This window comes from Camellia sinensis, chromosome 3, assembly GCF_055761805.1.
Source record: "Camellia sinensis isolate YWXY chromosome 3, ASM5576180v1, whole genome shotgun sequence".
In the NCBI taxonomy this organism is placed as follows: Eukaryota; Viridiplantae; Streptophyta; class Magnoliopsida; order Ericales; family Theaceae; genus Camellia; species Camellia sinensis.
In genome coordinates this window covers 13,646,859-13,672,465 of record NC_138963.1, presented here as the reverse complement: position 1 = coordinate 13,672,465, position 25,607 = coordinate 13,646,859, and the positions used below count along the sequence as shown (strand labels likewise).

The window sequence follows — 25,607 nt, the reverse complement described above, 5'->3', positions numbered from 1 at the left end:
AAAATAAAATCCAGAATTCAAATTAAACTGTTTTGGATTTATTGTTTATCCAAACAGGGCCCTTCCCGGTTTCAAACAGAATTAAACTGGTTTGGATTTATTGCTCATCCAAACAGAGCCCTTCCCATTTTTATCTGTTTGAATTATTAACCCAACAGATTCAAAATCTGTTTAAATTCGAAACTAACAGGTTTCATACCTGTTCAATTCAAAACCAAGAGTCACCTTTACATCTATAAATAGACTAGCCTCCCATTTGGATTACTATCGAATTTTTGTACTCCATCCTCTGCTTTAAATCTCTGCATTTTGCTGCATTTTATTTCTGAAAGAAAGAGTGTAAACACTTTGTGTGTTCGACGAACGATTAAATTGTAGTGCTGCTTTTATTCGTTGATAAGATCATTTTATCCTGGGAGATAGACGTCCAAATTCTGAAAGCACCGTGGAGAGGACGAATCTGTCTTAAGGACACAGTGTCAAACACTGGACTTGATCAGTTTATAATTCGAAGAAATTAAATCAAGTAAGTTATTTAATTAATTTTTCTGTTTTATTATTTATTTAAATCAGATTTTAATTTTGTTTTTGTAACAAAATAAAATCTGTTTTTATCTATTTATTTTTATTTCGAGTTTGATTTCTGTAATCAAACATATTCTCTCATTTTCTTTATTTCTTTAAATTCTAGTTGTTGTTTTGTACACAATAGAATTAAATCTTTTAAATACAGTAAAGATTGTCCAACAAATCATAGCAACTAACTTAGGATGGTCCATGAATCTGGATCGTTGAGTTTTGCTGAAATGCACATGGTCTGACAGCCCATGATTGTGATATCATCCATAGGTGCTGTTTGGTGTAGCTGTTAAAACAGATTATAAATTATAACTTAACAGATTATACATTATGATTTTAATCAGAAGCTATTAATCTGTTTGGTATATCTGTTGGATTATAGATTTAAGTTGCTGAGTAATGTTTGTTAAATAAGCTGTGAAGTAGCTTTTTCAATTAATTTTTATTTTTTATTATTCACTATTTGTCTACATTTCTCATAAAAAATAATAATAATATTTTATAGTCCATTTAGGTCTTTTTCTATTTTTAAAAAAATAAAAAATAAAAAAATTTAAGAGTATAACCGTAAATTAACATGTCCACAGCAGAAACTGATAATCAAAAGCAAGGGGTGAGCAGCTTCTCAGAATCAGCTTTTTTGACTTAAAATAAGTTGTTAGAATAAGAAACTGTTTGAAATACGTTTAACCAAACAGTCCAAAATAACTTGTTAAAAGTCAAAAACCATAAGTTGGCTCAAAAAAGCCCCACCAAACACCCTCATATTCATGGGCTTATGCCAAACTACATCAAATTGAAGCTCTTGAATTGGACAAAGTTCCAATTTAGAACACTAAATGAGAAACTCTAAAAAGACTATTAATGAGGTGGCAATATAAAGGAAAAAATAAAATAAAAATAAAGGCCAAACTATCACATTAGTAGTGGCGTCCACATGATGCCACTTTATTAGTGGTGCATTAATGATGCTAAATTAATAGTATAAAGCATTTTTCAAATTGGACATGAAAATGTTTTCTAAAAAGGGGAATTGCTAACCACCTATGAATAATAGGTGTATTACAATATATAAATGCGTACATAAATAAATAAAAATATATTAAATTATGTAAATTTTTTAATTTTGTTCACATTATTAAAATTTCAACATAACGCGGAATTAACAGTCATTACCAATACCATTAAGAAAAACGTAAAAATTATGTTCATTTTTGGGTTATCATAGCTTGCTCATGAGTTGGGTTGAGCCCACAAACTATGCCTACAGGATTCCCTATTAAGTAAGACTAGAAGTTTGATTTGATCTCAATTAATTGTGATCGATTATATTAAATAAAAAAATACAAAATACAAAAGAATTGAAATTTGAGATTTTACTACCATTAGACTTGAAATCGAAAGTATTTTATAATTGATTCGGTGTTATTTGATGGAATAAAATTACACGTATCAATTGATATATCAATTAACATATTAACAGATGATATAATATAATTTTACAAGTTTAGATTTAGTTTGTATAATAGACAGGATTTATAATTTTAAAATTACAATGTTATAACATATATTGATATATTGATTAATATACCAATTAATGCATATAGGCTATAGCACCACTAAATTTGATGTGGTTGTTCATGACTAACAAAAATGGACTCCTTTATGCCTATTCTTTCTATATTACTAACAGTCCCCTTCAAACTAAAGATGGTTTCAATGAGACCAACTGGAGTTTGGAAAGTAATTCATTAAAACGACCAGGAAGATGAGTTTTAGTAAACAGATCAGCAACTTGAGCAGTAGAAGAAACAAACTGGAGTTGGATAATGCCACTATTGACATGCTGACGAATAAAATGGCAATCAATCTCGATGTGTTTGGTGTGATCATGAAAAACATCATTGTGAGCAATCTGAATAGCACTACGATTATCACAATGAAGAGTAGTATCAGTGGGATGAAGTACACCCATGTCCTTAAGTAACCAACGAAGCCATAAAAGTTCCTGAGTGGTGTCAGCAAGAGCACAATATTCCGCCTCAGTACTGGACCTAGAGACAACAGTTTGCTTCTTACTCCGCCAAGGAATCAATGAACTTCCAAGAAAGAAACAATAACCGGTAGTAGAGCGACGATCAGTGGGATCACCGGCCCAATCAGCATCAGAATATGCACATAACTCTAGCGGAGTGTGAGCAGAGTAATGAAGTCCATGAAAAAAAGTTCCCTTCACATAGCGGAGAATACGAAGAACAGCAGCATAATGAGAAGATCGTGGAGTAGACAAAAACTGACTGACAATGTGAACTGCATGAGAGATATCAGGCCGAGTAACAGACAAATAGACTAGACTACCTACTAATTGTCGATATAGAGTGGCATCAAAAAGGAGAGTGCCCTCTAAAGAGGTAAGACGAGCGTTGTACTCAAGCTGGGTAGGAGCAATCTTACTATCCGTGAGACTAGCACGAGATAAGAGATCAGATGCATATTTGGCTTGAGTAAGATATAAGCCACTTGGAGCAGAAGAAATCTCAAGACCAAGAAAATAACTAAGAGAACCCGGATCTTTCATCTCAAAATGAGAGCTGAGAAAATGTTTTAGCTCATGAATGCCATCAAGATCATCACCAGTAATAATCATATCATCAACATAAAGCAATAGAAGAGTAATGCCACGGGGTGTCTTGCGAATAAAAAAAGCAGAATCATAAGAACTTGAAGAGAACCCAAACTGAGTAATGGTAGTACTGAACTTGGAAAACCAAGAGGGGATACGGTTAATAGTGTAAACAGCCGTAAGGGCAGCTTCACCCCAAAAACGCTCAGGACAAGAAAAAGAGATGAGAAGAGCTCTGACTGTATCAAGAATGTGCCTATGCTTGCGTTCAGCACGACCATTTTGCTGGGAGGTGTGAGGACAAGAGCGATGGGGAAGGGTACCATACTCACGAGAAGTTTTAAAAAACTAGTCTCTTTATATTCTTGAGCATTGTCAGATCGGAAAACTTTGATATAACAAATTGAGTTTGAATCATTTTAACAAAATCACAATAAGTTTGAGGTAATTCCGAATGTTGTTTTAAAATATAAATCCAAGTGAATCGAGAATAATCATCCACAAATATGACAAAGTATCTAGAGCCTCTCATTGTGGTATTGGGAGAAGGTCCCCAAACATCAGAATGAACTAAATCAAATGGAGAGTTTGAAACTAAATCACTTATATTAAAAGACAAAGCTGGCTGTTTAGCAAGTTGACAAGATTGACAATCATTATGATAATTAGAAGAAACAGAACCTAAATTGCCACTAAATACTAAAGTACATAGCCGACCAAAAGAAACATGCCCTAATCTAGAATGCCAAAGATCAAGAGAGGGAGTGGATGCAACATGCTGAGGAGTAGGTGTAGAAAATGGTAGATGAAGATTGATGAGCTCAAACAGACGTCCAGTTTTACGCCCTATCCCAATAGTCTGTCCTGTCCGCGGATCCTGAACTTGACAACCAGAGGAGGAAAAGAGAACAGTTAAACCAAGTTCACAAAGTTGACCAACAGAAATAAGATTTAGGATGAGGGCAGGAATATAATAAGCATCAGAAAGAGACACAGTGGAGGTAGAGACACTACCAATATGACTAACAGACATGTGAGTGCCCTCAGCAGTATGAATAATAGGTAAGGTACTAGAAGAAGTAAAAGAGGAAAAAACAGTGGAATCTGATGGCATATGATTACAACATGCAGAATCAAAGAACCAAGAAGAGCTACCTGGGGTGACGGATAAGGCAGTGTTATGAGAGGTACCAGAATGTGCTTGTTGAAACATGGCCTCCATATCATTCTGAGAATAATATGGAGCAGATGGATCTATAGGAGGAGGGGAATCCTTAGCAGCAGTAGCGGCAGTAGCAGTAGATCGAGAGGCAGACTTATATCGAGACCCTTGTTTATAGTGACCCCCTCTTGAGTTCCTAGAAGAGTGGTTATTTCGAGATTGTTTCTGAGGACATTGATGCTCAAAGTGACCAGGCCCTTGTTTGTGACAAGTACGACAATCCCGAACTGGACAATAAAGAAGAGAATGACTAAAATTGAGACCGCGATTCTGACAATACTAACAAATTTGGATGAAGGAACCAAAAAGAGTCTGTGTGTGAGAAACAGCAAGAACAGTGTCAGTAGTGGGTTTAAGAATACCAAGATGAGTCTCCTCAGACAAGAGTTCAGTCACAGCTTGTTCTAGAGTGGGTAAAGGATACCGGTGTAATAGAGAAGCTCGGACAGGCTAAAAAACAGGAGTGAGAGCCATAAGAAACTCAACCAAGCGGTCCTTATCACGATAATCAGCAAAAGATTGGGCATCGTTGTCATCAACCCAAACAGGCTCACAAATAGAAAGCTGATCCCATAAACTATACATGGATGATAAAAAATCATTAATGGATTGACCTGGTGCCTGATGTTGACCATGAAGACTAGTGCGAATCTGATATCGATGGGAAAGGCCAGTTGTGCGATATCGGTCTTTGAGAAAGTCCCATATAGATTTGGCAGGAGTAGGGTTGGTATTAGTTTGAAATCGCCCAAATTGGAAATGAATTGAAGTGGTAGAGGTGTTCCGAAACCAAGTAATAATACAATAATTTTTTCCATCCCATGCGTTCAAGCGGTCAAGAAATTTGGTTTTAGTTTTATCTGTAGCTTGGATTGGTTTCGTCAGTTCACCGGTAATAACTCGCCATAATTGTCGACCTTTAAGAAAGGCAGACATAGCTTGAGGCCAGAGAAGATAATTGGTGCCATCAAGAACCACAGAAATTGATTGAGCCGAGTCGGAGCGATCCATTAATTGAGGAAAAAAAAAGAAAAAAAATAGTATAGAAAAAGACCAAATTGGGAAAAACAGAGGGCACCACTGAACTCAGAATGAAAAAAAAACCTTGGGAACAGGTCTAAATACACCGAAAACAGGGCTAAAACGGATTAAAAGGGCAAAAAATCGAACAAGATGACGTCAATGATGGTGTCAGCGGCTGCAGAGGCGCTAGGGCTGACGTCAACTGAAAGGTGCACCGCTGACGTCAGCAAGGGGTATGGTAGTGACGTCAGCAAAGGTAGAGATGAGCACGCGTGAGAGAAGCGTGTCGCGTGGACCTGCAGCAGAGGGCGCGTGTAAGCGCGTGGTGAGATTGGTGGCGTGTCGTCAAACGCACCAAGGGAAAGACGGCGCGTGGAGGCGCGTGCGGAAATTTTTATAAGTGAGGGTGGCAGCGACGGAATCGTCTGGAGAAGAGGAAGGATCTGATTGCTGTATTTGGGGATTACGGCCACTGAGGAGAGAGCCGCAAGGAAGAAACAGATTAGATACAAAAAAAAAAAAATTGTTACCGGTAGCTGAGATTACTGGTGAGGGAGCTAAGGAGCAAGGTTCAGAACCTGTGCTCTGATACCATGTTAACACAATTAGACAAATAGAAAAGTATATTGAATAATATTATGTGTATGTCATACAATACAATGAAGGCCCATATATATAGGCAAGAAGGAGAAAGAGAATCCTAATCCTACTATATAATGTAATCCAAATCCTATTATATAATGTAATCCTAATCCAATCTATATTACTAACTATTACAATGTGAACTGAACACCATCTTGGCTAGTTTGGTGATGAAGATTATTAGCACATTGCTACTAGGCAATACTATCATCTGCCTTGCTAAGCACGAGGCACATGCATGCATTGCTGAACTCAACAAGCCATCATTCAAATTAAGAAACCATCATGCGGAACAGTGAAGTTAATTATCTAGCACTTCTTAATTCATCGAGAACTTGATGATTTTTATTATCTATGGAGCACGGATTTTATACACTATTATTCCGATCACAGAGATATGGAAGATTAAGGCCTTGTTTGGGAACATATTTTTTTAGTAACTTTTTGACTAAAATATGATGTAAAAAAAGTAGTATGTTTAGGAATCTCATGGCCTGCCGGCCATGTTTGCCGACAGTAGATATTTTGCAGCAACCAGTTATCCATATATGCATGCTTTGCAGTTACTGTCTCTTTGTTGATATTTCTGACGTGAGAACCTGTTTTCTATAAATAAAAGGCCCGATTCTTGCAACTCAGGGCATTCGCCACCACATTAGCTTTTCCAAGATGATAAGATAAAGTAAAATGGTAATCTTCAAGATATTCTAGCCATCGTCTTTAAATTTTTTGACTGTTTACAAAAATATGTGAAAAGAAATAATATAAATAAAGTGAGCATGAATAAAATGACAGCTTTGCCTTTCCGAAATTTGCTGTGCAATCTGTGATGTAGCAACGGTACAAGTCACTTGACCAGGCCTCTCTCTCTCTCTCTCATTTCTAATAAAAAATGAAAAAAACTATTATAATCATTTTCATTTTATTTTCATAATATATATATATAAATATATATATATATATAACTTTCAATACAAAATTTTAATTTTATAAAATTAATATCATTGAAAATATACCTTTAAAATGAGACTAATATTAAATATATTTAATAAAAAACTAAAATAAATAAAAAGTAATTATTATGGTAAGTTAAAATTTTAAATTATTATTTTTTAAATCTAAAAATTAATTTGATGAAATAAACACACAAAAATTATATTTAAATTTATGTGTTTTCAAAAATCATTTGAAAACATAATAATTTGTGTGTTTATTAAATTAATTTTTATATTTGACAAATAATAATTTGAAATAAGAGAGAGAGAGAGAGAGAGAGAGAGAGAGAGAAAAGTGTGTGAGTGGTGTGCGTTTTACATAAAGAAGACAGAAATATAATTTTAAAAAAATGAAAAGGAGGGGTAAAAAGGTAATTCCACCTCTGCTAACGGCACCAATGACGTGATTGCAACATAGGATAGGTGTGTACAATAAAATTATACGTTTTTTGATTTTTTTAAAATAATTTTTCGACTTTTAAGCTAAAATAGACACTTGCTAAATGAGGCCTAAGGGTTGTTTAAACCTGTAACTTAATTTCAAGCCTTGTGTTTACCCAGATTTTGGTAGCTGTTAGTATCAAAATGTGATTTTTGGGTGTGATTAAAGATAATTAGACTCAAGAACATCGAGAGCACAATGAACAACGATGGGAGGAGTATTAGGGTTTGGAGAATTTACGATTTAGGGCATTAAATTGGATTCCAATCAATAGAAACGCCCCAACGATGATGGTGATTTGATTGCTGCAAGAAAAATGCCTTAATCTGGGTTTGAAATGCAAGAAAACAAAGGTTTAGAGCTCTGGTTCTTAGGGTTTACGTCTAAGAAGAAGATGAACAATAAGAAGTTTGAATCTGTATGTATGTGGGGGAGATGAAAGGGCGCATGAACAGTAATAATTTTGATTAGTAGTGCTAAAAAATTACTATTTTCCAAAGCAAATTCAGTCCTAGTAGATAATAAAAATAAAAAATTATTTAATTAAACTCTCTTAAAGGAAGTTGGAGAGAGTACTTTCAATTTTCGGTTAAAATTTATTAACTTTTAAATTACAATAAACAATGCAGAGCAATAAAAGATGATAAAAATAAAATAAATAGTGATTTGTCAATAAAACATGAGTGATAGAAGATAGTCCGGTTACTATCACTTATTAATCTTGAAAATCATAACATTTTCACTATTTCAAAACTTGCATGATAATAAGAATTGGAAAAAATTCTTATATATATATATATATGTGTGTGTGTGTATTTTTAAGCGAAAGCTTGCCCTTGTTTAGTCATAATCGGTGTCAAAAGTTCATAAGTGCTTCATAAAATCATGTTTACTATAAAATATTAGCTTGATGATTGGGACTAGCATGAAAAGAAATGATTGATTATTATAATGTTCTTTTATAGAAAAAAAACACACCAAGTAGGTGAGAGACTTTTTTTTTTTTTTTGGGAAATGAAAAAACCTCCAATAAATAACTTAAAAAAAATTTACCTATAAATCTTATATTAGAGAAAGTCGCATCATTTAGTTTTAAGAGTTTTTTTATGCACCAATTAGTCTTATTTTTTTTGGTAACCTTTATTAATTAATTTTTAGTTTCCATTAATATCCTTGATGTGATTTTATTTTCCTATTGTAGGTGATTCTAGGGTTTTGATTGCGTAACATTGACTGGAAGTGGAGGGCAACGTTTGCAAGGGTTTTGGTGCTTATCATTTTGGCTGGTGTTTTTTCCATTGACATGAACCTCGTGGCGTAACCTCGACAACATCAAGTACACAATCAATTTCATTCACATAGAGATATAATACAATATATAAAGTAAATGTAACCTCGACAAACAATTATACTCCATTGTCAACATCAACAAACACGACCCTTCAACCACCATATCACTATATATTACACATCAACCACTACATCGCCAAATGATACCATGACATTAAGAATGCCTCTAGTGTTATTTTATTACATTTGGCCAACACTATCGGAACTACACACCCATCATCAACACCCCTAAACATACATACCGGAAACAAAAACACACTACCCCAAGTACAAATGAGTTAGAACCTATCTTACATGGAAATTTTGCAAACAATGTTTACTTACCGCATGCTACGTTGACGTCCCCAAATCGACGTCACACATGCAATCCAATATCCAATTCTCTAATGTTACTGCACTTCCTCTTTTTCCAACAATGCCAACGCGTTTGACATCAACAAAAATGCATTCAACTAAAAGACCGATACATAACATCTAAAATCCATTCCCGAACAAAGGAACCAACAATGCTTACTTATGCCAAACCATATCCTAATGTTATATAAATCATTCAGACTAACGCATACTCACTACAAGAAAACTGGGTATATGAGACGGAACTATTTGCGACGGCACACTTGCCGTCTCAAAAAGTCACTTTTTGTGACGGCAGAAAATGCCGTCTCAAAAAAGCAGAGTATTTGTGACGGCACCACTTGCCGTCTCAAAAAAGCAGAGCATTTGCGACGGCACTATTTGCCGTCTCAAAAAATGGAAGTATTTGCAATGGTATTTTCTGCCGTCGCAAATACTCTCATTTTTTGAGACGGCAAATGGTGCCGTCGCAAATACTCTGCTTTTTTGAGACGGCATTTTCTGCCGTCACAAAAAGTGGCTTTCGTGTTTTTTTTTAGTGAATATTTTTAAAATTTTAAATATTTTTTTTAGATGTACCTTACTTAGATGTATCTAAAAAATAAAAAAATTATGAAAAAATATTTTTAAAAATTAATAAATACATAAAAATACAAAAAAAAATGTATTGAATTATGGTATTTTTTTTTTGTATTTTTGGTATTTAGTGAATTTTTAAAAGATTTTGGTGATTGTGGTTTTGAGATAGCTTCATATATATACAGTCACAAAATGGTTTGAATAAATTCAACGGTATTTTTCTGCCGCAAAAAAAATTAAAAAAAACAATGTCGTCTTACTCTTTTGATATAATATTTCTCTTTTCATTCATTTTTTCATCTTCCTGTCTCTCTGTCTCTATCTCTCTCTTTTCTCTTTATCTTTTTTCATTCATTTCTCTCTATCTCTATCTCTCTCTCTTTCTATGTCTGCCTGTTTCTCTCTCTCTCATTTTCTCTCTGTGTCTCTCGCCTATCTCTCTTCTCTGTATCTCTCTCATCTGTTTTCTCTCTCTGTCTCTCTCGCTCATCTCTCTTATCTCTATCTCTCTCACTCATCTCTCTTATCTCTATCTCTCTCATTTTTTCTTTTTTTTCTCTCTCTTTCTCTCTCTCTCTTATCTTTCTATCTCTCTCGCTCATTTCTCTTCTCTTTCTGTCTCTCTCTTTTTCTGTGTCTCTCTCTCGCTCATCTCTTTTCGCTCTGTTTCTCTCTTTTTTTGTCTATCTCTCGCTCATCTCTTGTTTCTCTCTCTTTTTTTATCTTTCCATCTCTCTCTATCTCTTTTTCTGTCTATCTCTCTCTCCCTGTCTCTCTCTCACTCATCACTTTTCTCTCTCTCTGTGTCTACTTGTCTATTTGTCTATTTCTCCCTCACTATGTTCGCCTTGCTCACTCTCTTACTCCTATCTTCTCTATTTATCGAGCTCCTTCTCAATTTATTGATCCACTATAAGAAAATAGACTTTTAGCAACCACTTTGTCTATCTCTCTCTCTCGCTCATCAGTCTATCTCTGTGTCTCTCTCTCTCTCTATCTCTCTTCTTTATCTGTCTCTCACAAAATTAAAATATTTAAAATATTTAAAAAATTGATTTGAATTAAGTTTTGAACAGAGTTTTGAATTATCTGTCTTCTTTATTTATTGATCTCCCTATCGATTTATCGATCCACTACAAGAAAATGCACTTTTAGCGACCACTTTGTCTCTTTCTTGCTCATCACTCTGTCTCTCTATCTCTTTTCTCTATTCGTCTCTCACTCATCTTTCTCTCTCACTACCCATCTTCTCTACCACATTTACCACTACTGCAAATGCCATTCAATTACTACCACTCTTCTCTTTCTCTCTTTCACTCATCACTCTTATTTCTCTGTCTGTTTGTCTATCTATCTGTTTGTCTGTTTGTCTGTGTGTCTTTCGTTCATCTTCTTCTCTCTATCTCTCTCATTTGTCTTCTCTCTATGTCTCCCTCGCTCATCTTTCTTCTATCTATCTCTCTCATCTCTTTTCTCTCTCCGTCTCTCTCGCTCATCTCTCTTCTCTCTATCTCTCTATTTTTCTATTCTCTCTATCGTTCATCTCTTTTCGCTCTCTTTCTATATGTCTCTCTCATCTCTTGTTTATCTCTATTTTTCTATATGTCTCTCTCTATCTATTTCTCTCTCTGTCTCTCTCTATATCTCTTTCTCTCTTTATCTCTCTCTCGCTCATCACTCTGTCTTTCTCTCTCCTCTATCTGTCTCTCACTCATTTCTCTCTCTCACCACCCATCTCCTCTACCACCTTCACCACTACTGCAAACACCATTCCACTACCACCATTACTTCTACTGTAGTCACTTCACCTCTACCACTACCATTACTACTACTATCGCCACCACTCCACTACCACCACTACCACTACTACTACCATTACCTCTCTTTCACCCCTGCCACTCCATTTACACTACCACTACCACAACTTCACCACTAATCTCTTTCGCCACCACCATCACCACCACCACCACCACCACCACCACCACCATCATCTCTTATCCACCACCTTTACTACTGCTGCTGCTCCTTTTCCTCTACCACAAAAAATTAGTTCATAATTTTTAGTAATAAAAAAAAAATAGGCCGCAGAAAAATATTTTTCGTTGACTACAGAAAATTAACTTTTATTTTAGTGAAAATATTTTTCATTAAAATATATATGAAACAAATCAACCTTAATAACAGAAAGAAAATAAAAATTATTATTTATTTATTTTTATAATTAAAATATTTATTTATGATGATTTTTTTTTCCCCCATTTTTTCCATTCCCGCGCCCCAAAATCCCCAATCTCTTTAGAACAAAAAAAACCCCTAAATCTAATCGTCTCCCTCGCATCACTCTCTCAGTCGCCTCTCTCTCTCTCACCCTCTCATTTATCTCTGCACCGATCTCGTTCATCTCTACACTGATCACTCTCTCACTCACTCGTTGTTCATCTCATCGATTCGCACCGATCATCGCACCGCCGATCTACTCACAGGTAAACTCTCTCTCTCAATCTCTGTCTCTCTCTCTCTCGGCCCGATGGTTGTTTTATATATATATATATATATCAGATATATCTCTGATCTAATCTGTCTCCCTCACTCTCTCATCTCATCAGATCAGTCTCATCTCTGTCCCTCCCTCTCTAGCCCCGATAGACTCACACTGTCTCACAGGTAAGCCTCTCTCTCTCTCTCTCTCTCTCCCTGATCTCTCATCTCTGCACTGCACCGATTGAATCTGTGTGTGTAATGTCTCCCTCATTCAGTGATGTCTGTAATGTTTGTATGTTAATTTGAATCTGAAATGTTGATCTTAGTTGATCACACTGTGTAATCTGAAATCTGATCTTAGTTTTGTCTCACACTATGTAATGTTGATCTTAGTTGTGAAATCTGAAATCTGTATGTTAATTTTATTAATTCTGAAATCTAAATCTAAATCTGAATCTGAAATATGAATTTGTTTTGTTTGATCTGAAAATTGATTCTGATTGTTAACCTTTTTTTTTTTTCTCCTTCTCATCCTTTCTTTTATACCTTCCTTTATATAATAAATTAATCACCAATCTGCTATCTCAGTCATCTCAATCAAAACTGGAAAATGCAGGAGGGGAGAAGTACTTCTTGCAATACCTGGATATGACCTTAAGCCCTACCGGTAAATGCTACTTCCTTTTTCCTATGCCATTGTATCTGGTGCTGTAGGATCATGCTCGGTGTTGTTTGCAAAATCCCTGTAAGTAAGCTGAAGCTTTAAATTTTTATATTACATTGACCTCCTTTGAGATTTAGAGAAAATACAGTAAACCTCATAATTTTGACAAAATTACATTGAGTGCCCTTGAGATTTTAATTCATATAACTCTTAACCCTCTTTTCACCAATAATTTATTAGTTATATGGATGAAAAAATGATGTTGTCATCTCTTGTACACGAAAATGTATACTTTACGTTGTTTATTTTTGTGTTTTCGTACCATCTAGATTAGTTTTGGTGCATTTAACCTTACTAAAAGGGAGGTCAATGTAATTATGTCGAGACTATGAGGCTTAATTGTATTTTTTCCAAACCTCACGGGAGGTCAGTGTAATTTTCCAATTTTTATTTTTATTTTCCATCTTGGATGGTCAAAAAAAAGAAGACAAAGAAAACTAGAATTAAAATTCTTTTTGACATTCAATACCTTGATTTTTGCAGCTCTAACCTGCTAAGATTGTCTATGTCTGGTGGCTATCAGTTGCATAGCTGGTTCACATACTCCATGCTTTTATTATTTCTTAGAACGGCTAGCTTTTGGGTAATGCTTACATGAATAAGTCAATTTTTTTTCTTCATATTTCTACAATGTACGAGTTTGTGGAGACAATGAATTTGGGAATCCCTGATTTTATTCCTAATTTGTTACAACTGCAGATGGCAAGGTTGAATGAAGGATTATCACTCTTCGATGCAATACTTATTGTTCCTATGTTTCAGATTGCTTGGACTTTCTTCTCCATTTGTACAGGATTTGTATACTTTCAGGAATATCAGGTTCTTTCTCTGTCTCTTTCTCTCTCTGTGCGCATATCAGTACCTTAAGACTTTATCAAATCTAAATCAACTCTTAGTCAATGTGGTGTTAGGTTGATGTTTCAGGTAAACTGTCCAGCCCTTGAAACCACCCAAATATAAAGTTTAATAAAAATAAATTTATCATATAAAATTGATTAGTGTGTGTTTATCAAGTGTATGCAAATTAAAATGTGGTCTTATAAAATCTATGTATTCATATTTCACTACTTGATAAAGAACCGGCTAACCTCATTACACATTGTTTTGATTGTGGGTTAAAAGGAACAGAAACAACTGTAGTGAGCTCAGCTTTGGTTTGAGACTGAACCAGACCAGATGAAATCAAGTTGTACTTCTTGACATAATGGGTCGATGTTCTTTCCTGGTTATGTAAAACTGGGACAGCTGATTTATTCAAATAATTGGGATCAAGCGAGAGCAATTTGCTCTAGGGCAAATTGAGGTCAAATATCTTGCTCAGTTGCTCCATGTGGACTTGACGGTTAGAGATGTCCATGTGGTGGGAATCATGCATGATGTATCCTGTAGAAAAAAGTGTTGCACCTTTGATGTTTACTCAATATTAACCCGCTTTAGTTTAGTCTGTTGGCATAGTCTGTTGGCATATGTCCAGTCTTGCTTCTCTTGAATTCACACACATTGGCAGACTATTGACTGCTGCTTAAGCAGGTATTTGGTGCTCTAAGGACAACAATGTTCATATTAGGAATAATTTCTGTATTCATAGGCATTTCTTTGCTGGCACCAGACGAGGCAAAAGGTATAGTTGTGGGTCATGGATATAGTTGTGGGTCATGATTTCTGTATTCATAGGCATTTCTTTCCATTAGAGCTATTAGAATTCCAATATTAGAGCTCTAAAGCATTTATATCGTCTCCCTCTCATCTTTCCTAACAACCATAGATCATAAATTATTGCACAAAAAATATAGAAAATAAAAAAAAAATTTAATTTTTAGTGGGCACCCTGTTTTTTTTTATTTTTTCGTAAATTTTTTTTCGTTACACCTGATTAACTACCATATATAGAGTTAATTGTAATCACATATTAGTATTCTTCTCACAATTCTTTATGATGGACCCTCTGCATGTGAGTTCCTACAAAATAAATTTGTGTATTCTACAATCCAAGACAGGTAGGAACCCTTTAAGTCCAACCCTTCCCACTCCCATCAGACATGAAAAAATTCCCCAGGTATATTACAATAAGAGTTTATTACACTATTTTGGACTACATTGAATTCCATTATTATTATTATTATTATTATTATTATTATTATTTTTTTTTTTTTTTATTTATTTATTTATTTTTTTTTTTTTGTGAGCAGGGAAAGTTTTGGTTTCTCCAATTGAGAGATATGCAGTTGTTCCTGATGACAACGTAAGTGTTCTTTCTACAGTCTTCATGGTCTTCATTACTGGTGTTTAAATAGTTGGTTTCTCCAAAAGATTATAATTTGCAACTGTTATCTATTTATTTGTAGGTCAAAAGGATAAATTTTGCCGAGGGGAAGATCTGATTCTAGAAGTAAGGAATTTGCAGCTTGATTTTTGAAATAGGCTCAAAATTGAGATCTTGTTGGAAATTTTTTAATTTTTGTAAGAGCATTTAAATATCCAATGTGCTGATTGGTGAATTTTAGATTTTATTTTATTATTTTATTTTTTTAAAGGATTTGGGTGAATTTTATAATTTAAATATGCTTTTATGAACATGTACAGTTTAATTGTTCTTTGTAAAATATTGAATTTGATGGTTTGATCAATTTAAATTTTTATTTTTATTTTCTGTTATGATGTTTTTGTGAATAGAATGTAAATAATCAGCTCTTAGAGAGAGAGACAACACCACCGTCGGAAAAAATAGAAAATTTTAATATTTTTATTAATTTTGTTACAGGTTTTACTTTTTGCGACGACATTATACTGTCGCAAAAAATAGAAATTTTATTATTTAAAATAGAAATTTTATTATTTTTTAATATTGTTTGCGACGGCATTACACTGTCGCAAAAAATAGAAAATTTCATATTTTTTATACTTTCTGCGACGGCACCACATCGTCGCAAAAAGTAGTGTTTTTTTTTTAAAAAAAAGACTATTGGCGACAATATTTTTTGCCGTCTCAAATAACATTTTTAGCGACGGTAAAATAGGGCCGTCGCAAAAAAGTCAAGAAATTTCAAACGTTATTAGCGATTGCACGGTGCCGTCGCAAAACATTAGCGACGGCACTTACCGTCACAAAAACGCTTTTGCAACCCCTGCAGTTGCGACCCCCCTCTTGCCGTCGCAAAAAGTATTAGCGACGGCATTAGGAGTGTTAGCGACGGTATTTTACCGTCACAAAAAGTCAATTTTTTTGTAGTGGAAAACAAAGGAAAGTGAGTACTATAAAACATATTTTCATAAATTCATGGGATTGAATAAATGAATGTATGAAAACAAGTTTGAAAATATGAAGTTGAGTTACGATTTGGAATTGAAACATAATCCAAGTCTCAAAATAATGCCTATGGAGACCAAAAATAATTAATTTGATACGGATGTCATGATCTAAAGTTAAAATCTATGGCAAAGATGTATTTCATGCCTAGTTTTAAGTTGAATTATGGCTAAACTAAGGATACATAGCACTAGACTATACCAAGGCCTCGTTTGAGAAGCGACCGGCTTAGTTAAAAAGTCAAAAAGTTACTAAAAAAAGTCAAAAAGTCAACAACTCATACAAAAAAGTTAAAGATTCTCTTTTCTTTTTATTTTTTGCACATCTTTTTGTAAAAAACCAAAAAATCATCCCAAACATACTAGTTTTTTTTATCTCATATTTTAGCCAAATAGTCAAAAAATTACTAAATTAGTCTGTTCTCAAACGAGGCCTTGTGTTCAATGTTTGATTGATTGGGGTTTTGTTCCATCTTCAATTCTTATATTTATAGATGTTGAAACTTCCTGAAAATAGTAGCCACCTCTTGGAAATCTGTAACAATCTCTCATGATCTCTTGGAAATGAGATGCTGGATTGTCTCCTACGGTGACATCTGTCCTAACAACCTCCTAATTTTCAACAGGTGATTGGGTAATTCCTCATAAATAGCGTTGATCAGATCGTCAAGAAACACGAAACGTTGGGTGGTGAATGGGGGTTCTTGGATGGTTGTCAAGTATCCCATGCTTGATCAACTCACACCTCCTTTGTAAAAGCTGTTGCACATTTTGAAATGGAACTGTTGGATTGCTTCTGGCAATGGATATAGAACCTTTTGAATTGTTGCCACTTGTCCTCCTGATGTATTATCTCCAAAAATATATATATATATATCTATATAATAAGGCACAAGGCTTTTTGAAAAATGTATCAAAATGTATGTGAGATACATTTTGATCCAATGGCTGAGATCAATTCCAAATATATATCAATGGTTGAGATCAATGGTTTATATCAAAATGTATCAAAGTTTTCCCGCCCAACACATTTCTGTCTCCCCCATACCCTTTGTCTCCCCCATACCCTCTGTCTTCTTCCCATTCCTACTCTCTGATGAGATGTGAAGCTTGGCAGAAAAATACTACTGCACTCTTAACTGCTGGAGAGAAGCACATACGAAATTGATTTGAGAAGGTTGGATTGAATTCAAACAGAGGTGAGTTGAATTCAAATTCTAACAGAGGTGGGTTGGAGAGAAGCAGGTTGGATTCAAATTCTACACAGTTATGTTTCGGGTTCCTTTCCTTTCCTCTCTTATATGCACAGCCAATCGATTCATATATGCTTTCTCTCATTTTTATTCTCTCATTTTTGTTCTTCTTCTTGATTTTTTTTTTCCCTCAGCTTTTGCCTTCATCAGAGCTTACCGTTGTTCACTCTGGCTCCAAGTGAAACAGGAACTTCAAACAGAGGTGAAACAAAATAACATACACTTAATGAAACCAATCTGACATGCTGGTTTTGCCGACTCCAGAGTACTCCAAAAAATGAAACCAATCTGATGCTTGATGATGCCAATTGAAACCAATGATGATGATATACTCCAAAAATTTTAATATACAAAACCAGAGTACTCAGTTCTGTGCTTTGCTCTTTCTCTCTCACTCTCTTTCTTCATGACAATTGAGTATTTAAGGAGAGAGAGCGAAGAACAAAAACGTATGTTAATCATTGGAGTACTCTGAGTTTCATTTTTCTGGAGTACTCTGTTAACAAAACCAGAGTATGTACACAAAACCAGCATGTATCATTGACTTTCTATTTTTTGGAGTACTCCTGAAAACATGAGTTTCCATGAAATGAGTTTCCTGAAAACATGAGTACTCCTGAAAACTCATTTTTCTGGTCCCCTCCAATGAAACTCAGAGGAAAGAAAATATGTTAACATGACAATATGCTAGAGTTTACAAGAGTTTCATTTTTCTGGAGTTTCATTTTTCTGGAAATGTTTACAAGAGTTTCATTTACAAGAGTTTCATTTACAAATCGTTTACAAGAGTTTCATTTTTTTCTGGAAATGTTTACAAGAGTTTCATTTTTTTCTGGAAATGTTTACAAGAGTTTCATTTTTCTGGAAATGTTTACAAGAGTTTACAAGAGTTTCCTGATCAATCATGTTTCATATGGATTCATTTCAGGATTTTTCTGCACGTATAGAATAAATTTTTTATGTTTCATATTCAATATTATATTTTTATGTTTCATATTCAATTCATTAAAATCCCAAATAAATTTTTTATGTTTCATATTCAATATTATATTTTTATGTTTCATATTCAATTCATATTCAATTCATATTCAATATTATATTTTTATGTTTCATATTTTTATGTTTCATTTCATATTCAATTCATATTCATGTTTCATATTCAATTCATTTCAGGAGTTTTATTTTTTATGTTTCATATTCAATATTATATTGAGTTTCATTATTCAATTCTTTTTTATGTACATTTTTTTCTTTGGGATTTTTCTTTGGGTATCTTTTTAATGATTTCAATTATTTCCTTTTATAGTAGATTGGTTAATCTGATGCTTAATAGGATACAATTTATATTTAAATACTCAAGTCTGGAGTAAATTTGATCATTAAAGTATTTAAATACTTTTAGGATACAATTTAAAATTTATAGGATACAATTTTCTATCATAAAATATATTTATGATCATTAATAGGATACAATTTATAGGATACAATTTTCTATCATACAATATATCATAAAATTTATACTTGAGATTTTAAAATTTTCTACAAACAGAGGTGAGATTTTGATCATTAATAGGATACAATTTACAATTTATAGGATACAAAATAGGATACAATAATATATTTAAATACTTTTATATTTTGATCATTAAAAGATAGGACTCCACCATTTCGTTTCATTTACTCCAGACTTGAGATTATAGTAGATTGGTTAATCTGATGCTTTAGTTTATGATTAAGAAAATATTGATTAAGAATATTTTCTTAGTTGATTAAGAACTTCAAACAGAGGTGTTAGAGGTTGAAAAACATATTTTGAAAAACATGATGATGTTTACCGCTGTGACTTTCTATTTTGAAAATGGTCCCCTCGCAGAATGGTGTTAGAGGTTGAAAAATGTGACATATTTGGCACAATGACATCTGGAAAAATGTGAGTTGAAAAACATATTTGGCACATAGTATTTTAATGATTAAGAATAGCATTTTAAGAAAAAATGATTAAGAAAATATTTATACCAGCATATATTTTCTTAGTTGATGATTAAGAAAATATTCACATATATATTTTCTTATCATCAATGTAAAATATTCACATTAACAGCATATATCATCAATGTAAAATATTTATACTTAATGACTACCAGCATATATCATCCCGAGTGAAGTTTCCCTTGCACCCAATGACTACTCTGTAAAATATTTATACTTAATGACTATTCAGTAAAATATATTTATGATAGAAATATATTAAATTCTTATAATATATTTTAAGTATGAATGTTCATTTATTTTATTTACTTAGTTTCACATGGTTGCGAAAGTTCATTTATTTAAGTATGAATGTTCATTTATTTTATTCACTTAGTTTCACATGGCTCCATGTATCTCCTTGCACCCAACAATATCACTTATTTTTTAATTGAAATCAGGAACTTGAACTTGAAACAGGAACTTTGCTCGGCTGCTCGGTTAGTTAATCAGGAACTTGGAGCCATAAAAAATAAAAAGCTCGGCTGCTCGGTTAGTTTATTGCTTTGGTAACGTTTGGCTGCAGCTTCTGTTATTGTTTTGCTTTGATATTGAGCCAACTGTGTTTTCAAAGAATTCTGCTCAATGTGTTTACTGAGAAGAATTTTAATTGTCCATTGTTTTCAAAGAATTCTGTTTTCAAAGAATTCTGCTCAATTAGAAAAATTCTGCACAATGTGTTTTGAAAGCAGAATTTCTTATCACCAAAATCACCAAATTCTGCTCAATGTGTTTACTGTCAACTGTTTATCACCAAAATCATAAATTTTGGTTCCGCCAAAAATTCTGCTCAATGGATTTTTTAAATTAGTTTGGTGTTATACACTTGAAAATTGGTTTCAAAAACGGTTATTGACACATATTTGAAGACATGTTATTGAACTACTTGATGTTATTGAAGACATTTTTCTAATTATTGAACTACTTGATATTTGAAGACATTTTTTAAATTAGTTATATGGGTAATTATGATTTATTATTTCTTTTTATGGAAAATATATTAACTTTATTATTTTTTAAAATTTATTTTAAGTTTTATATTTTGAATTCAATCATACAATTTGCTATTTTATTTTCTAAAACAAAATACTTATATATACACATACACTATATGGGATTCTTTTTAACTTGATATCCTAAATAAGTACAAAAGTTGCCTACCCCTTTAAATCACCACTGCAATGTTGGACACTAGAGATCCCACAACAATAAAATTGAATGAAACTTTTGTGACAACCATGCCACTCATATATCTATATTAATTACACAAAAAAAATTAAAAAATTGTATATAAAATTAGGTAGGAAATTAATGAAGTGGTGCAGCACGAGAGAGCATACTTCAGTCAGTGGTTTGACCTTTAGCTTGGTTTAGTTCAGCCTCTTGAATGTGTTCAACACTCCAAAAAGAAAAAAAAAAAAAAAAAAAAGTTGTGGAGAATCCAAGCCCCCTTTTGGCTTTAGAGATGATTTTTTTATGACTCAATATTATTGGTTTGAGATATCATATTCAAAAGAAACTTGATGATCTTCACAAATCATGTGAATCTGTGAATCTAAGTGCCTTGGATTTTTTAATATTAGGTGCATTATATAAAAAGATTATGTATATACAAATTGTGCATAAATTCAATTTTAAAAAATTTGGTTTGTTTGTTTACTTAATCATCAACAAAGAAATTATTAGGTGTTTACAATTTTTTTTAGGGTTTGCTTAATCATCAACTAAGAAATTATTCTGTCAGGGTTTACAATTTTTTTTTTACTTGCTCTTATATTTTGATTTGCAGTATTGGTGAACATTAAAAATCTTAAATATTTATTTCTTAATTTGCATTAACATTAGGGAAAGTTGTTATTTATTTGAGTTTTGTAGAGCATGTAATACGAGCAAAAATGTTACAAGTTATTTAAGAAAAAAAAATAATATATTTTTAATCTTAAAATTATTTACATCGTGCCTTCTGTCAATTTTGATTAAACATCGTGCCTTCTCTCATAACTATTAAACATTGAGGAAATGTGTCTCTCATCACCAAATTTCTGTCAATTTTTAATCAGAATTATTGTCAATTTTTTTAATAAAAAAAAAATTAAACAGAAATTGGTTTGCTATTAAAAAAAAAAAAAGGCTATACACATTGTGTTTACTGTCAACTGTGTATAATAGTTGGTCTGTCAATTATTTAAAAAACATCATGTCAACCAAATTTCTATCAATTTTGATTAAACATTAACCAGAATTATTGTGAACCAAATTTCTCTCAGAACTATTAAACATTGAGGAAATGTCTCTCATCACCAAATTTTTGTCAATTTTTAATCAGAATTATTGCCAATTTTTTTAATCAAAAAAAACATTAAGCAGAAATTATTTGAATAAGTTTGGAATTATTTGAATAAGTTTGGAATTTTTTTAGTCAATTTTTAATCAGAATTATTGCCAATTTTTCTGTCAATTATTTGAACTATTAAGCACAAATTTGCTCCTTACACATAAGGTTGGTCTCAAAATTATTTGGCTATTATACACAAGAAAAACGTAATAGATCCAAAATTTTTGAACTATCAAGGATGAACAAATTTTTTTACCAAATCTCCAATAATAATACTTTTAATCTTTTTTGATAAAATTTTAAAATAGAGTATGGATAGGAGATGGTTTTCTTTCATAAAAAATAGTATAGATAGGAGATGGTTTTTAGGATAAGTTTGGAATTTTTTTGAAAAGATTTGAAGAAGACCATGAGAGTAAGGATTGGAGTATTCGTATCAGATCAAACTTTTAATCAAATTTTTACTCAAATTTGATGAACAGAGAGAGAGAGAGAGAGTAAGTTAAGTAATTTACTAATCATAACCATCATGGTTTGGTTGTCCTGACTGCTTCATCGTAATTATGTGATGATATATTTTGATGTAATATGGGCTTCTATTCTCCCTTTTATTTTTTTATTCCTTCCAAAATAAAAACCTAGGCTTAGGCGCCCATAGGATTGTTTGACAAAAAGGCATTATTCATTTCTATTCAACTTACTAAACCATCAAGCACATCACTAATCACTGGAATGCTCAGTTGAAGAACTCTACATGCTCAATTTTATTTTTCAAAAATAGATGCAATCAACCATAATTTAGCCACCCTTTTGATGAAAGAACATTTCATTTAGTGGGTCACACATGTATGCAAGATATAGAGAGAGACATCACTACGATATACTTTTACACAAAAATTGTACCATTCAAACGTAGTATATTTGTTGTGTGATTCTAAAAAAAAAGGGACTGTTTTCTTCATTTTTTTTTTTTGAATATCTACAGTTCCTAATTAAAAGAAAAAATTGAAAGACTTGGCATTTTAACATTTATGTGTAATATGGCAAGAGAGTTTATGTTTTTTTTTTTTTTTTTTTTTTTGTACAGATGATAAATATTTTTATCAATTTTTTTGAATATTTTTTTATAAATATTTTAGTTCTCTGTGTTGTACAGATGATAAATATTTTTCATAATTTTTTTTAATATCTAGAGCTCCTAATTAAAAGAAAAATTTCAAAGACTTGGCATTTTAACATTTATGTGTAATATGGCAGGAGAGTTTATGTTTTCTTTTTTCTTTTTTTGGCACCTTTAGTTGTCTTTATGAAAAAAAATGTATTAAACTTACAAGTATTTAACTTAACCCAACTATTTAACATTATTTGTTTTGCTTTGAATCAAATTCACCAAGTATTTAACTTAACCCACAAAAATGTATTCAACATTTTATTATAAAAAAATAAAAATAAAAATTGTACCATTCAAATATAATATATTTGTTGTGTGATTCTAAAAAGAAATGGACTATTTTTTTTTTCAATTTTTTCATTTTTTTGAATATCTAGAGTTCCTAATTGAAAGAGAAATTTGAAACACTTGGCATTTTAACATTTCTGTGTAATATGGCAAGAGAGTATTTTTTTTTTTTTTTGAGGGAGTATAGTATTCTATGTTGTATTTCAAAAAATTCTGGTTAATGTATATATGTGTGTATTACTTTAGTTGTCTTCATGAAAAAAAATGTATTAAACTTACAAGTATTTAACTTAACACAAGTATTTAACATAATCCGTTATAGATATCCTACAAGTATTTAACTTCACCAAGTATTTAAGTTAACCCAAAAAAATGTATTTAACATTTTGTTATAAAAAAAAAAATTGTACCATTCAAATGTAGTATATTTGTTGTGTGATTCTAAAAAGAAAGTGATTGTTTTTTTTTCATTTAAATTTTTTTTTTGAAAGACTTGGCATTTTAACATTTATGTGTAATATGGCAAGAGATTTATGTTCCTTTTTTTTTCACATTTTTAAGGGAGTATAATATTATATGTTGCATTTTAAAAATTCAGGTCAATGCATATGTGTGTATTACTTTAGTTGCTTGATGAAATAATTATTCATTATTGCTTATAAAATGCCTTTCTTATGTGGTGAATTTTTTTTTTAGCATAAATTTATGTTTGGACTTTCCAAATCATAAATGGTGAACTTCAAAATATTTATGATTATAATGAGTTTTATGATTATAATGGGTTTTAAAATTGAAGTCAGTTAAGAAAGAGAAAAGTTCAAATTCGGACAATTATTGTGCTCGAGTTTTAATTTATCATTTTAATTTTAATGTGATTGTTAAAAAACATCTATTCTAAATGCTGGGTTAACTCAGAAAATGTGAGTTTGATTATGCTGGGTTAACTCAGAAAATGTGAGTTAAAAAACATCTATTTTAATGTGAGTTTGATTATGCTCGAGTATTACTTTAGTTGTCTTCAAGAAAAAAAATGTATTAAACTTACAAGTATTTAACTTAATGCAAGTATTTAACATAATCCGTTTTGTTTTTAATCAAATTCACCGAGTATTTAACTTAATCCAAAAAAATGTATTTAACATTTTGTTATAAAAAATTGTACCATTCTAAACAGAGAAGGCACGTGCCTCTGATATCTGTTGACCTTTTTCTTTTTCTTAGAAGTTTATATTTTTATTTATTTCTTTTCCTCTTGATTGTAACCCGTTAAGTATTTTCTATTCCTGGTAGTTATTTATTTAAATAAAATTTTGAATTTTATTATTCGAATTTTAAATAACATTTCATTTTAAATGTTATTTGAATTTTATTTAAATAACATTTCATTTCCAATTTTTTGGTAATTGCTAATTTTATTATTGCTAATTTTTTGTTTCTTTGTGTCTAAAATTATATAACCAAACATTTTTAGGTTGAAGTACAACAGTTATGAACAATATCACTATTTTTGGTCAAGTAAGTTTTTTTTCTTCTTTTTTCTCTTCATATAAATTTAAGTACCTCTCTTATAAATTTAAGTATAACAGTTATGGACAATATCACTATTCTAATTATTTTTTTTCCTCATACTTTATAGGTGGATGGGGACTTACACCGAACCGTAATATCACCTCCTTTTACTAATTTTCTTATTTATGTGTATAAAGTTTTATTTATCACTCTAAAATTTTTGTATGTATAGGTTCGATTTCTTCAAGAAAGAAATATTAATGTTGTTATTCGCGATGAGCGTGACCTTAATACTATTCGCATTCATGAGGTAAGCCTAAAAGTCGCATCAACATTGGACATGTATTTTCTTATCATTTTAAAAATAATTTATAAATATATTCTACTTATTTTTTACAGGCAAAGGCAAAGGAAAAAGATAAGGCAATATCAAAGGAAACAAAAAAAGCTATTCCTTATGGCAAAGGAAAAGAAAATGCACATCCCATGGTATGGTTTCTCAACAATTTTTAAAAGTTTCTTTTTCGAATATTATATAGATTTTTTTACGAATTGCACAGTGTCATATACTATTTTTTATGTACATTTTTCAAAAGTTTCTTTTTCAAAAATTTATTCAATTCTTTTTATTGAATGTGAAATGTTTTTCTGAAGCATGGTAAAGTAAGCATTTGTACAACATGCTAATGCATTTGTATAAACA

The 25,607-nt window shown here is 31.9% G+C and overlaps 2 long non-coding RNA genes across 2 annotated transcripts; both read left to right on the top strand.

The window, feature by feature from the left end:
* Positions 1–12,170: 12,170 nt before the first annotated feature.
* Positions 12,171–15,659, top strand: LOC114307993 (uncharacterized). The gene is made up of 6 exons (XR_014363450.1): positions 12,171–12,292; positions 12,416–12,473; positions 13,714–13,833; positions 14,545–15,070; positions 15,204–15,256; positions 15,360–15,659. It is a non-coding gene; the product is annotated as an uncharacterized LOC114307993 (long non-coding RNA).
* Positions 15,660–17,707: 2,048 nt separating this feature from the next.
* LOC145820923 (uncharacterized) lies at positions 17,708–25,075 on the top strand. Its single transcript, XR_014362964.1, has 4 exons — positions 17,708–17,775; positions 20,022–20,093; positions 24,867–24,910; positions 25,032–25,075. It is a non-coding gene; the product is annotated as an uncharacterized LOC145820923 (long non-coding RNA).
* The last annotated feature ends 532 nt before the right edge of the window (positions 25,076–25,607 follow it).